Genomic DNA, 12449 nt, shown 5'->3' on the forward strand with positions numbered 1-12449 from the left:
ATTTCAACTATTTAAGTTTAGTAGTCGATATCCTTTTGACTCTCCTCAGTTATAATTAATTCCCCATGGGACTTCTCTGGTGGTCCAGTGGTTAAGAATCCACCTTCTAATGCAGGGGACGCAGCTCTGATCCCTGGTCCGGGAACTAAGATCCCACATGCCAGGGGCAACTAAGCCTGTGCGCTCTAGAGTCCGCACACCACAACTAGAGAGAAGCCCGCGTGCCGCAAGAAAGATCCCACATGCCGCAACTAAGACCCAATACAGCCAAATAAATAAATAAATATATTTTTTTAAAAAAAGAAACCCCAGGGGCTTCCCTGGTGGCGCAGTGGTTGCGAGTCCGCCTGCCGATGCGGGGGACGCGGGTTCGTGCCCCGGTCCGGGAGGATCCCACGTGCCGCGGAGCGGCTGGGCCCGTGAGCCGTGGCCACTGCGCCTGCGCGTCCGGAGCCTGTGCTCCGCAACGGGAGAGGCCACAACGGTGAGAGGCCCACGTACCAAAAAAAAAAAAAAAAAAAAAAAAAAAAGAAACCCCATAACCTTTAGCTATCTCACCACCCCCCCTCAACGTAAGCAACCCCTAATTTACTTTCTGTCTTTATAGATTTTCCTGTCCTGGACTTTCATATGAATGGAATTAAGCACTGTGTGGTCTGGCTTCTTTAATTTAACATAATGTTTTCAAGGTTCATTTAGGTCATAGCATAAATCAGTACTTCATTTCTTTTTATGGCCAAATAATATTCCACTGTATAGATATACCACACTTTGTTTATCCATTTGTCAGTTAAAGGACATTTGGGTTGTTTCAAATCTTTGGCTCTAATGAATAATGCTACTATGAACATGTGTGTACAAGTTTTTGTGTAGACGTACATTTTCATTTTCTTGGGTATATACCTAGGAGTGGAATTGTTGACCCATAAAGTAACTCTATGTTTAATAATATGAAGAACTGCCCTGTTTTCCAAAGCAGTTGCACCATTTTACATTGCCACCAGCAGTGTATGAGGGTTCCAATTTCTCTATATCCTTGACAGTCTAACTATGCTTTTGAGAAATAAGGACTTCCCTGGTGGTCCAGTGGCTGAGACTCTGCACTCCCAATGCAGGAAGCCCAGGTTTGATCCCTGGTCAGGGAACTAGATCCCACATGCTGCAACTAAGAGTTCACATGCTGCAACTAAAGATCCCACATGACGCAGCTAAAGATCCCACACGCCACAATGAAGATCCCATGTGCCGCAACTAAGACCCAGCGCAGCCAAATAAATAAATAAATAAAAATTTGAGGGCTTCCCTGGTGGCACAGTGGTTGGGGGTCCGCCTGCCGATGCAGGGGACGCGGGTTCGTGCCCCGGTCTGGGAAGATCCCACGTGCTGCGGAGCGGCTGGGCCCGTGAGCCATGGCCGCTGAGCCTGCGCGTCCGGAGCCTGTGCTCCGCAACGGGAGAGGCCACAGCAGTGAGAGGCCCGCGTACCGCAAAAAAAAAAAAAAAAAAAAAATTTGAAAAAAGAAATAAGGACTACTGCAGGGCCCCACTCTAACTTTGGTAGCTATTACAGAGCAGCAGCAAGGAGTACAGGGATGCAGGAGAGATCCCTCTTCTACTCTAAGCCTTTAAGATCAGCCAGAGGGAATACTGCCATCTCTAGTACTCTTCCTGACTCCCCAGGCTAGGTTAGCTGTCCCCTGACATATGCCCAAGGATACCTATACTACTTATCTTTCTTCCCCACTAGACTGTAAGCTCTAGGCAGGCAGGAATCTCTATTCCTCTGACTTTATTTTTTAATTTAATTTTATTTTTTATAAATTTATTTATTTATTTTTGGCTGCATTGGGTCTTTGTTGCTGCGTGCGGGCTTTCTCTACTTGTGGTGAGCAGGGGCTACTTTTTGTTGTGGTGAGCGAGCTTCTCATTGCAGTGCCTTCTCTTGTTGCAGAGCACAGGCTCTAGGCGTATGGGCTTCTGTAGTTGTGGCTCACGGGCTCTAGAGCACAGGCTCTGTAGTTGTGGCGCATGGGCTTAGTTGCTCTGCGGCATGTGGGATCTTCCTGGACCACGGATCAAACCCGTGTCCCCTGCATTGGCAGGCAGATTCTTAACCACTGTGCCACCAGGTAAGTCCTATTCCTCTGACTTTATATGCAGCGCCTGAACTGGATCTGGTAAATGGTAGATGGTCAGTAAATGTTGATGGGCAGATTAATTGAAGAAATGATTAAATATTTCTCTACTGGTGATTCCTGTCCAGGGAGGAGAGGAAAAGAGCAGTCTTGGGGCTGAAAGACATCAAGTAAGGAAGCAAGAAGGAGAGGATAAATTAAGGAGAAAGGGAAAGGCAGGCAAAAAGCTTGGAAACCTAGTGTCCCTTGGGGCCAGCCTTTCGATTATGAGATCAAACTCAGAGCTCATGGACCTTCCCTAATCCTTTGCCTTTAATCTCGCTGCATTTTTTTTTCTAGAAATTCTCCCTTTTCTTGTTATTCCTAACAATTGTGTCTTTGCAAGAATAAGAAACAAACAAAAATGTAAAAAAGTAGTTGATATTATAAATAAAAGACCATATAAGTCAACTCGCCAAAATGAATTCAGAATTTAAAAGGATGGAGATTTAGAAGGTTGACTATAAAGGATTTTTTAACTGACAAATGAAGAAATCATAATCTAGGTTTTCCTCCAAAGGACACTGAATGGCCTATAGCTAAAAAAGGTGACCACATTTTCAATATCACATGAGAACATGGCACATCTCTCAGCCTTACTTATAATGTCTGGCCTTCCCTCCATCCTGCCTTCTCCCTGGACTGATCTGTGAAACCAGTTGTCTCGGTCATTTGGTCCCTCTCTCCTCAAAGGCCCTGGTATCTCCCTATTCTCAATTACTTCCTGTCTTTGCTCTGAAAGCACACACGCACACATTCACACAAACCTCATCCTTCCTTTTCATGAATCCTCAGGGTAGCTCTGCCTTCTCCATTTTGTGTGTTTGGAACGAAAGAAAGCAAAATAGATGAGATGCCAATGCAATTTCTCCTTTAGCAGAGCTCCGCAGGACAATTACCCACCCCATCTGCCCAGTTTTATAGCTCTCATAACCCTCCTTTATGAACATACTGTGGCAGCTGGATGCAGGCATTGATTATGGCAGCAGTCTTCAGCCACTTTCCTATTTAACTACAAAGCAGAGCTCCTGCCTACCAGCCCAGCACTGATCATGTGACGTTTTTAATTACTGTATTTATGTAAGCCTTTTTCCTACCAGAGCCTGTGTCCAATTCCATCAAAACTGGGGAGGATTTGTGCTTGCCACTTCAGTGGCTCTCTGTCCTTAGGGCCTGAAGCCTTTTTCTGGAATCAATGTAGGACTCTGGGCTTTCTCAGCAGAGGTCTGGAAGGGTGGGGGTGTACAGGAAGCACTTTTTTTTGTTTGTTATGAAATACCTGAGGAAATAGATAATAAAACATGTTGGCAGATAAGGGCATTGGCTGACTCCCAGGGGTTCACCTGACGAAGGTGCCAGGTGCAACAGATCAGCAGAGCCAGTAGGATACTGGAGGTGGGGGAACAATAGGAACGAAGTGGCTTTAGAATTTTGAGAATTATGGAATGGATTTCGGAATTACTGCTGCTGGGCCTTGCCCTTCTAGTCCTCAGCTTCACCAAATGTTCAGCAGGAGAGAATCATATTGACTCCAGGTAGTGGGGGATGGTTTAGTGTTCAAAAGAAATGCTGGCAACCTGGTGGGCAAAATGTGGCCTCTTTGGCTATTGTGCCACGGTGAAAGGCAAGTCTGGCAGAGAAAGACAGTACTCTTTAGTTGCTGCAGCTCAGCTAAGGATCCCACTACAGGGCCGCAGGGATGGTCCCGCAGGTTAGGCTGGAGTGACTAGCATAATCTAGCCGAAAACCTCCTGGAGAGATCCCAAAGACCGAGGTGACCTGTGTGGGAGGGCGATCCGTTAGTCGAGTGACAGAACTGCTGAAGAAAGCCAGAAAGAGGATCTGCGTGGGAGGTGGTAAAAGCGTGGGCTGAGCTTGCAGCAACCGAAAGGCGCCACACGTGTGAGAGGAACCCGCGGCGCTTCGTGTGGGCAGGCGGGAAGCACCGCCCCGCTAGGACACACCAAGTTTTCTCTTAAGCAGTCCCACACCCAGCGCCCTTTCCATGCGTAAGTAACAAATGGGATGGTTGTCAGATAATTGTAACGCTTGTTCTGATTCCTACCTTCTCTCTTCTGGGGTCTAGGTCCTGTAAAAGACTATGCTCACCTCTGCCACAGCTCTCCCATTTTTCTAACTCTTTCCTGGGCGGGATTTCTGGGCCCCGCCCCCTGAGGGCCCGCCCAGTAGCCGCCCCGGGGCGGGGCTCCCCTCGACTCCCGGCTGCCCTTTCCTCTGCGGACTCTACCCGGGCTGCAGTGTCCCCGTCGGGCTCCGGACACGTGCTGGTGAGTAAGGGCAAATAGGGGAGAGGCCTTGGAGGTTTAGCAGCCAGGGGCGAGAGGCAGTTGTGGGGAGGCTTCTTCCGAGGCACGGGACGAAATTGGCGTTCGTTCCCTCGTGACCCCAGGTTCGGAGGGCATGTTGAAGAGATGCTGGAGGATCGTACCCCCAGAGTCGCCCCCTGTTTCCTACCATCCCTACCGTCACTGGAGAGTTCCCTAGAGCCGGTCTCGGAGAGTCTCGGTCCCTAGGCACCAGGGCCAGGGACTTGGGAAGGTTTCTGAGGAACACGTGTTCGGGTGGAGCTCGGTCAGTCCCTTCAACCCGAGCCCCTGAAAGGGACAGGCTGTTTTTGGATTCGTTTTTAGACCTGGACAATAAGCCCCCTCTATTTTCCTTTTCCTCTAAATTGTTTGGAGGCGTTTAGGAGTGAAATTAGAGGATGGCTGGAAAAAAGTATGGTCTTAGATACTCTCACCTTATATATATAAGATAAATTATAAGGGTGAGTGGGTAGGAATGTTTATTAACATTTTTGCAAATATTTGATTATTGTTTTCAACCAGTAGTTGGGGTCGTTGGCAGGAATGGCAACCTAACTGCCTCCAGTTCCTTTCACACCGATTACTGCATCCAATCATTTTTTAAGGTGCTGTTTTATGGTTCTTCAAGAGGTCACATAATTGAGGCCTTTCTCAATCTAGTTTTAACCAGCCTCTCCAATTTTCACTGCCCACTGCTCTCCCAGGATAACTTCCCCTTCTACTCACCAGTATTTATCTCTTTGTCTGGAATATAGCTCCTGATAATAGCAAGTGTTAACTGAGTTATCAGTCTATAGCAGATATTATTCTATGGGCTTAATTTATATTCCATTTAAATCTCCCAACCACCCTAGGTACTATTATCAACACCCCCATTCTACAAATGAGGAGACTGAGGTACAGAGGTTAAGTTACTTGCCCACTGCCACTTGGGTGTTAAGTGACAGAGCCATTAATTTGATACTTGATGAGACCATTAATTTGCTACTGTTGAACTGCTGTGGTATGCAGGTACAAATGACATATGACAATAAAGCTAACCAAGGGAAACCTTTTGTTTTATTTCCTACAATTGTTTCTGTGGCTCAGGCCTCACCAAGTTACAGTTTTGAGGGTAGGGGTCTTGAACTCCACGTAAGTGTTCACTAACTGTTGGCTGACTCTAACCTGGAGTGCTTTGATTGCAGAGGGGCCTGCTGTGGACTTTTGGAAGATGCAGCGCCAGGTGAGTGCAACTCCATTAGCCTACCTTTGGCCCCAGCTGTAGGCAGCTGCCTAGGTTTCCGTGTATCTAGGCAAGTGTTACACTGCTGGGAGAACAGCAGCCAATATAGCTGGTTGGCATTCTGGGCCTAGTTCATGCCAACTATGTTGTTAACTATACCAGGATGCCAGCATAGTTGCTTTTCCATTAAGGTTAAATCTGCAACAGCATGCCTTTGCAAGGAAAAACCTAACATGGAGAATGGTTCTGGTCTGACAGGTTTGGCTAGTATGAAGTTCCTTGAATCTTGCCTTGGAAACAGAACAAAGACAATGGAGGGATATATAAGTAGAGAGGAAAAGTTGGGGTTTTTTTTTTGAGTCTACCAAGTGCTCAAAAGGGGCCTTATAGGACTTCCTTGGTGGTCCAGTGGTTAAGACTCTGAGCTTCCACTGCTCAGTTTGGTTAGATCCTTGGTCTGGGAAGTTCCACATGCCCCGCACCACCCCCCACCCCCGGCCAAACAAAACACAACATGTGTGCACACACACAAAAGAGGGGACCTTATAGAGGGCGGAAGTCAATGGGAGTTTTGCAGATTTCATAGCTCCCACTCCCCCACAGTATAGAGCTAGTCAGGATAAACCCTTTGTAGAAGGATAGCGGTAGTTACCTGTGAGAATGCCATGCCTTACAAGGAAACATAGATGTGAATTTGCTTTAAAATTATGGGCTTTTTTTTTTTTTTTTTTTTTTTTGGCTGCACTGTGCGGCTTGTGGGATCTTAGTTCCCCAGCCAGGGTTCGAACCCGGGCCCTCAGCAGTGAAAGTGCAGAGTCTTAACCACTGGACCGCCAGGGAATTCCCTGGGCATTCTTTAGCTCATTAGTAGAATATAAAAATAGCAATTCATTGAGAGGCCTCTAGATACTAGGCCTAGCTACAACGATAATAATTTATGCTTTAGGTTGACAGTATATTTTTGTTGATATCTCACTGATTTTCAGTAGTAAGCGGAATTGTTGCCTCTTTGGAGCAGTAGATATTGAGTCCCCTTTGTAGTGACATTGTTTCAGAATGCTAATTTTCTAAAAAGAGATGCTTAGTTCTAGGCAATCACTTATCACTCAGGGTGATGCTGGAGGTTGTCCAATAGGGCTGACTTAGTTGCTGCTTTCTGTGAAAAGTGACAGAAAGTTCTACAGAAGGAACTGGTGAGGATGTTGGGAGGCAGAGGAGTTATTAAAGCTAGTTTTGTTCTATCAATTGGCTTTGCCTTAAAAGGATTCTCTTAGCTAAATGTTGGGTGCTTTGTGTGAATACCTCAAATGTTCATTGTGAAAAGCCTTTAAATATATTGGTTCTTAACACAAGTGATATCTAGAGGTCTTTAGTAGTAACAGGCAAGAAAAAAGGTAAGTAATGGGAAATAAAATAATTGTTGAGGATATAAAAATTATGGTAAATCATAAATGACAGACAGCATTTTATTTCTATCTCTACAAAAAAGCAGCTTTAAGAGCTGGGATGTTGAACACTGAAATCTTTTTCTTTTTAGGATGACTTGAAAGTAGGGCATCCTTGGCCCTCCTGAAATTAGTGGCAGATGGACAGTCTGTGTATGGAGTTATCAGGTAAATGTCCTTATTCATTCCAACATTGACTATGTGCCAGGCCTGTTTGTTAGTTGGAGCCCATCAGGAAACAATTGGGAGGCAGAATCAACTGTATTTGCCCCTAACAAATCCTACTCAGGGAAAGGCTGAGTAGGATTTTGGTGATTATGGTCTGAAGGCATGTGGGATCTTTGAGATTATCTGTGTCATTCCATCTGAGGAAACTGGGGCGATTGTAAATTCTGTGAGGGAAAGGTTAGTGTATCTTACCTTGTTCACAGCTAGATCCCAAGCACAGTGCCCAGCACATGGCAAGAACTCTCTGTTGGATAAAATGACTGAAGCCATGGGAAAGGGTTTCCTGTTTCCAATTTTTTAAAGGATTTGACAGCAGGGTCTGCAATCAGTGCTCCCAGGCCTCTGTTTTGCAGTCAATGTTCAATTCATGGGGATACCAATATCCATGTCTTCTACCTGGGTACTTGGGTATCTGAAACAATAAGAAAACTGTTTCAGGAATCATCCAGCAGTTGTCAGCTGTCCAGGCTAGTGTGATGCCTCGGATGGTGTTGCACTGTTGGAAGAGCAAGTGCTGCCTTTATTGAGGTCTGGCTCTGGTACTGTTTTGGCGCTGTGGCTGAGTACCTTTGGGCAACATTTTGCACCTCTGAGAGTGGAGTAACTCCTCCTGTGGAGTTGGTCCTAGTCTGGGTGCAAACAGTTTTTTTCTGTTAGTAAAGGAGCCTGCCTTAAGGATAGCCTGTCATTCCTTTCCTCTTTGAATCCTAGATGCCTTTACCTGAGTGAGAAACCTTCCTCCACTGGGACCTCAGATGTCTGACAGCCCTTTGTGACACCAAGATAAGTAATGTATGCAGTGCTTTTGTCATGTAGTTTCCAGTTAACTCACTTCAGCTCAGATGGGTGGTGTGAAATAATAGAAAAAATATATATACGTACAACTTTTTATGCACACACACACACTTGATATATATATATCTGCCCCTGGTTTTTGGTACAGCTCCTAAAACCCTTGTGATTTCCTAAGTGATCAGAGCACTGGGAGCATCTTTTGTTCTAATATTTGGTCTTTGAATGTGGCTCCTGACAATGAGCTCCTAAATCCCTTGGAACTTCCTGGGTGATATGTCTTTTGTTCTGGTGGGGCTGGTCACCAAAAAGACCAGGCAATGATTAGAGCTTAGAATTGTCTCTCTCACACACACACACACACACACACACACACACACACACACCCCCTCAGACACACTCGTTCTCCAGAATGGGGAGAGGGATTGGGGATGGAGTTAATGATCATGATGAAGCCTCCATAAAACTTCCAACAGTATGGGGTTCAGAGAACTTAACAGGTTGGTGAACAACACGTTGAGTTGCTGGGAGAGAGGCGTCCCTTCCCACATACCTTGTCCTATGCATCTCTTCCATCTGGATGTTCGTTTGTATCCTTTATCGTTTCCTTTTATAATAAACAGGTAAACAGTAAGCTGTTTTCCTGAGCTCTTTGAGCCACTCAAGCAAAAATTAGTCAAACCCAAGGAGGAGGTTGTGGCAATCTCTGACTTACAGCCTTTCTGTCAGAAGTATAGGTTAACAACCTGGACTTGTGTCTGGCATCTGAAGTGGAGAAGGGGCAGTCTTGTGGGACTGTGCCCTTGGCCTCTGGGATCTGAAGTTATCTCTAGGTGTAGATGTTGTCAGAATTGAGTTAAATTGCAGGACACCCAGCTGGTGACAAGATTTGCTTGGTGTGGGAAAAACACCCACACATCTGGTGTCAGGAGTACTGAGTGTGATCAGAGTGTGAGACCAAAGGAAAAACAGGATTGAGGTTTTCTTTATAGGTGGGAATACTTAAAATTCTAAAAAAATTATGGCAGGACTTCCTTAGTGTCACAGTGGATAAGAATCCACCTGTCAATGCAGGGACACGGGTTCAAGCCCTGGTCTGGGAAGATCCCACATGCTGCGGAGCCACTAAGCCCTTGCGCCACAACTAATGAGCCTGTGCTCTAGAACCCGCGAGCCACAACTGTTGAGCCCATGTGCCACAACTACTGAAGCCCTCGCGCCTAGAGCCCGTGCTCCGCAACGAGAAGCCACTGCAGTGAGAAGCCCGCGCACCACAATGAAGAGTAGCTCCTGCTTGCCGCAACTAGAGAAAGCCCGCATGCAGCAACGAAGACCCAACACAGCCAAAAATAATAAATAAATAAAATAAATAAATTTATTTTTTAAAAAAAACTTTATTTAGGGACACTGAAAGTGAAATTTCACAAAATTTTCGGTGTTGAAAGAAAAAATTCCCCTCAACCATGCTAAGCTTAAGACCCTTTCAAAAACAGATGGCAGGCCAGAATTACCAAACTCTGTTTTAGGGAATGAAATTCAGGCCTTGGGAGTTTATAGCTCATTTGTGACAGATTTAGGGCCAGTACCAACATGTGTCCCTGAAAAATTATGTTATCAATACCTTTGCCTTAGAGCAAGCTTTTACCATATGGTATTAAACTCCTTTTAGAGGACTGAGGTGATTTTGGTAAATTATCCAGTAGTAGGATAGTCCTTATTTCTTGTGTTTGGTGTTTGTTATATATACTTTTTAAATGGGTTACTTATAATCTCTCTTTTAATGTACACCTAAAGAAGAGGCCCGGGCTTCCCTGGTGGCGCAGTGGTTGAGAATCCGCCTGCCGATGCAGGGGACACGGGTTCGTGCCCCGGCCCAGGAAGATCCCACATGCCGCGGAGCGGCTGGGCCCGTGAGCCATGGCCGCTGAGCCTGCGCGTCCGGAGCCTGTGCTCCGCAACGGGAGAGGCCACAACAGTGAGAGGCCCGCATATCACAAAAAAAAAAAAAAAAAAAAAGAAGAGGCCCTAAGAAAGAATAGCAATCTGGTTTCCAGCAGAAGCTGATCACAAACTCAACCCTAGGTAGTGAAATAGAAATGGTCCCTAAGGAAAGAGGAAAATTTTATATATCATGAATAGCCAGGGTTTAAAATCTGGGATCTCAAGTTCCTCTGAGCATACAGATTGCTTTCCTGAGCATGGTAAAGCTACCCAGGTGCAGGGAGGGGCCCCTATGTTGCTACTTGAAAAGGGAAAATTCATTTGGTGTTTGTGCCTGTATTCAATACCCCAGGAGGTTTCAGTGGCTTAATCATGCACATTAAAATAATTTAATGGGATTTCCTACTTGATAAGTGAAGTTAATTGGTCACTTCCTATTGAGTCTAAGATGAAGTTATACATTTCAGAGTAGCTTTTTATCCATTCCTTTCGCCATCACCTTTTTCCCATGCTGCAATGAAAACTGAAATTGGACTGGCAGATATTGGTCTGTAAATATCCAAGCTGCCACCTCCTGCCATAGATAGCAGTTAGTAAACACAAGTGCCCCTTTTCATTGCTCTGCTCAAGTTTCAGGTCCTGTACTATATTAAGAGGGAAAATTAAAGCAGGATGAGTAGGGGGCCCCAAGTATTGAGTGCTATCCCTGGTGCCTGTCAATTTATTTTCCTTCCTTCAGGGTTGAAAGAAACTTGTCAATGAACTTTTACATTGAAATTTTGGATTATATCTCAAATTTTAATCAGGAAAACAAAACCCCAGAGGAATAAATTCTGCAGGCCCCAAAGGGACATAAAAAGGTGGCTCAGTGCCTAGAAATTCACACAAAGGAAAACAACCTGGTAAGGGCAACTAATTAAGAACCTAAAACAGTGACAGTGGCTCTTGTGAGTCTTGTTGCTTAATTAGGGCTTTATGAACAGCTCCAGTTAATGGACCTGTCAATATTCTCTTGGAAAAGAATTTCACTGAATTAAGAAATCAACTGTAATACTTAGAATGTCTGTTTAGCAGCACCTTTCTCTTTACTGTTATTTAGGAACACTTAATGACCCAACATGCTAGGTCATATATTTGTCAATTTAGGATCCTAAGGCCTGGTTCAAAGGAGCCCGTTACTTTAGCTCTCCCTAATCTCCATTATAAGCCCTTTGGGGTGTGAGAACATTTTATACTGCTTTTTAAGGGTGACTTAACTGTTACCTGGGAAAGGGGTGGTAAAATGGACCTTGAAATTTATTTCATTTTAGAATAGTTGTAGATTTACAGAAAAGTTGTGAAGATGGTACAAAGAATTCACATGTAGCCTGCACCTAGTTTCTCCTAATGTTAACATATTAGTATAGTACATTTGTCACAATTAATAGGCTAATATTGGTACATTATTACTGACTAAAGTTCATGCTTTATTCACATTTCCTTAGTTTTCACCTAATGTCCTTTGTCCGGGATCCCATTGAAGATATTACATTTAGTCATCAGGTCTCCTTAGGCTGCTCTTGGCTGTGACAGCTTCTTAGACTTTCCTTGTTTTTGATGACCTCAAGTTTTGAGTAAGGCATTTTGTAGAAAGTTTCTCAATTTGAGTTTTTCTCATAATTAGGATTTCAAAATCTTAAGTGATTTTGAAAGGAAGACCACAGTACCATTTTCCCATATCAAGGGTACATACTATCAATATGACTTATTACTATTGATGTTAACCTTGATCATGTGGCTGAGGTCATATTTTCAGGTATTTCCACTGTAAAGTTACCCCCGCTCCCCAGTGCTGTACTCCTTGGAATGAAGTCAGTATGTGCAGCCCACACTTAAGAAGAGTGGAGTTGTGGTATTCTTCCTTTATAAATATATATATATATTGGAGTATAGTTGATTTACAGTGTTGTGTTTCTGCGGTACAGCAAAGTGAATCAGTTATACATATGTCCACTCTTAGATTCTATTCCTGTATAGGTCACTACAGAGTATTATTAGAGTTCCTTCTGCTATACAGTAGGTTCTTAGTTATCTATTTTATATATAGTAGTATGGAGTTGTATTCTTAAGGGTGAAATATTTACATCAGTTAATTGAAATTCTATAGAAAGTAATTGGTCTCTTCCCTCATTTATTAAATTTATTTCTATGACTATGGACTCATGGATATTCATTTTATGCTTTGGGAAATAATCCAGTAATTAACTTAATTTTGTTGAAAGTGTTGCATCTTTGGCCACTGGGAGCTCTTACAGTTGACTCCTGTGTCCCTTCAATAT

The 12449-nt window shown here is 44.2% G+C and overlaps 1 protein-coding gene and 1 non-coding gene across 5 annotated transcripts in view; both read left to right on the forward strand.

Annotated features, from left to right (window-relative positions):
* The first annotated feature begins 4361 nt into the window (after nt 1-4361).
* The window catches only part of MATR3 (matrin 3), a 47797-nt gene continuing 39709 nt past the window's right edge, over nt 4362-12449 (forward strand). For 3 of the 4 annotated variants that reach the window (XM_059061360.2, XM_067031735.1, XM_067031738.1), the window contains exons 1-4: nt 4362-4461; nt 5688-5725; nt 7263-7338; nt 8110-8190. The gene's annotated coding sequence lies outside the window, so the exon portion shown is untranslated. The remainder of the gene's footprint in view (nt 4462-5687; nt 5726-7262; nt 7339-8109; nt 8191-12449) is intronic. The other variant, XM_067031745.1, reaches the window with a different exon arrangement.
* On the forward strand, nt 7843-8042 carry LOC131756488 (small nucleolar RNA SNORA74). Its single transcript, XR_009335662.1, has one exon. It is a non-coding gene; the product is annotated as a small nucleolar RNA SNORA74 (small nucleolar RNA).

This window comes from Kogia breviceps, chromosome 4 (genome assembly GCF_026419965.1).
Source record: "Kogia breviceps isolate mKogBre1 chromosome 4, mKogBre1 haplotype 1, whole genome shotgun sequence".
Taxonomy (NCBI): Eukaryota; Metazoa; Chordata; class Mammalia; order Artiodactyla; family Physeteridae; genus Kogia; species Kogia breviceps.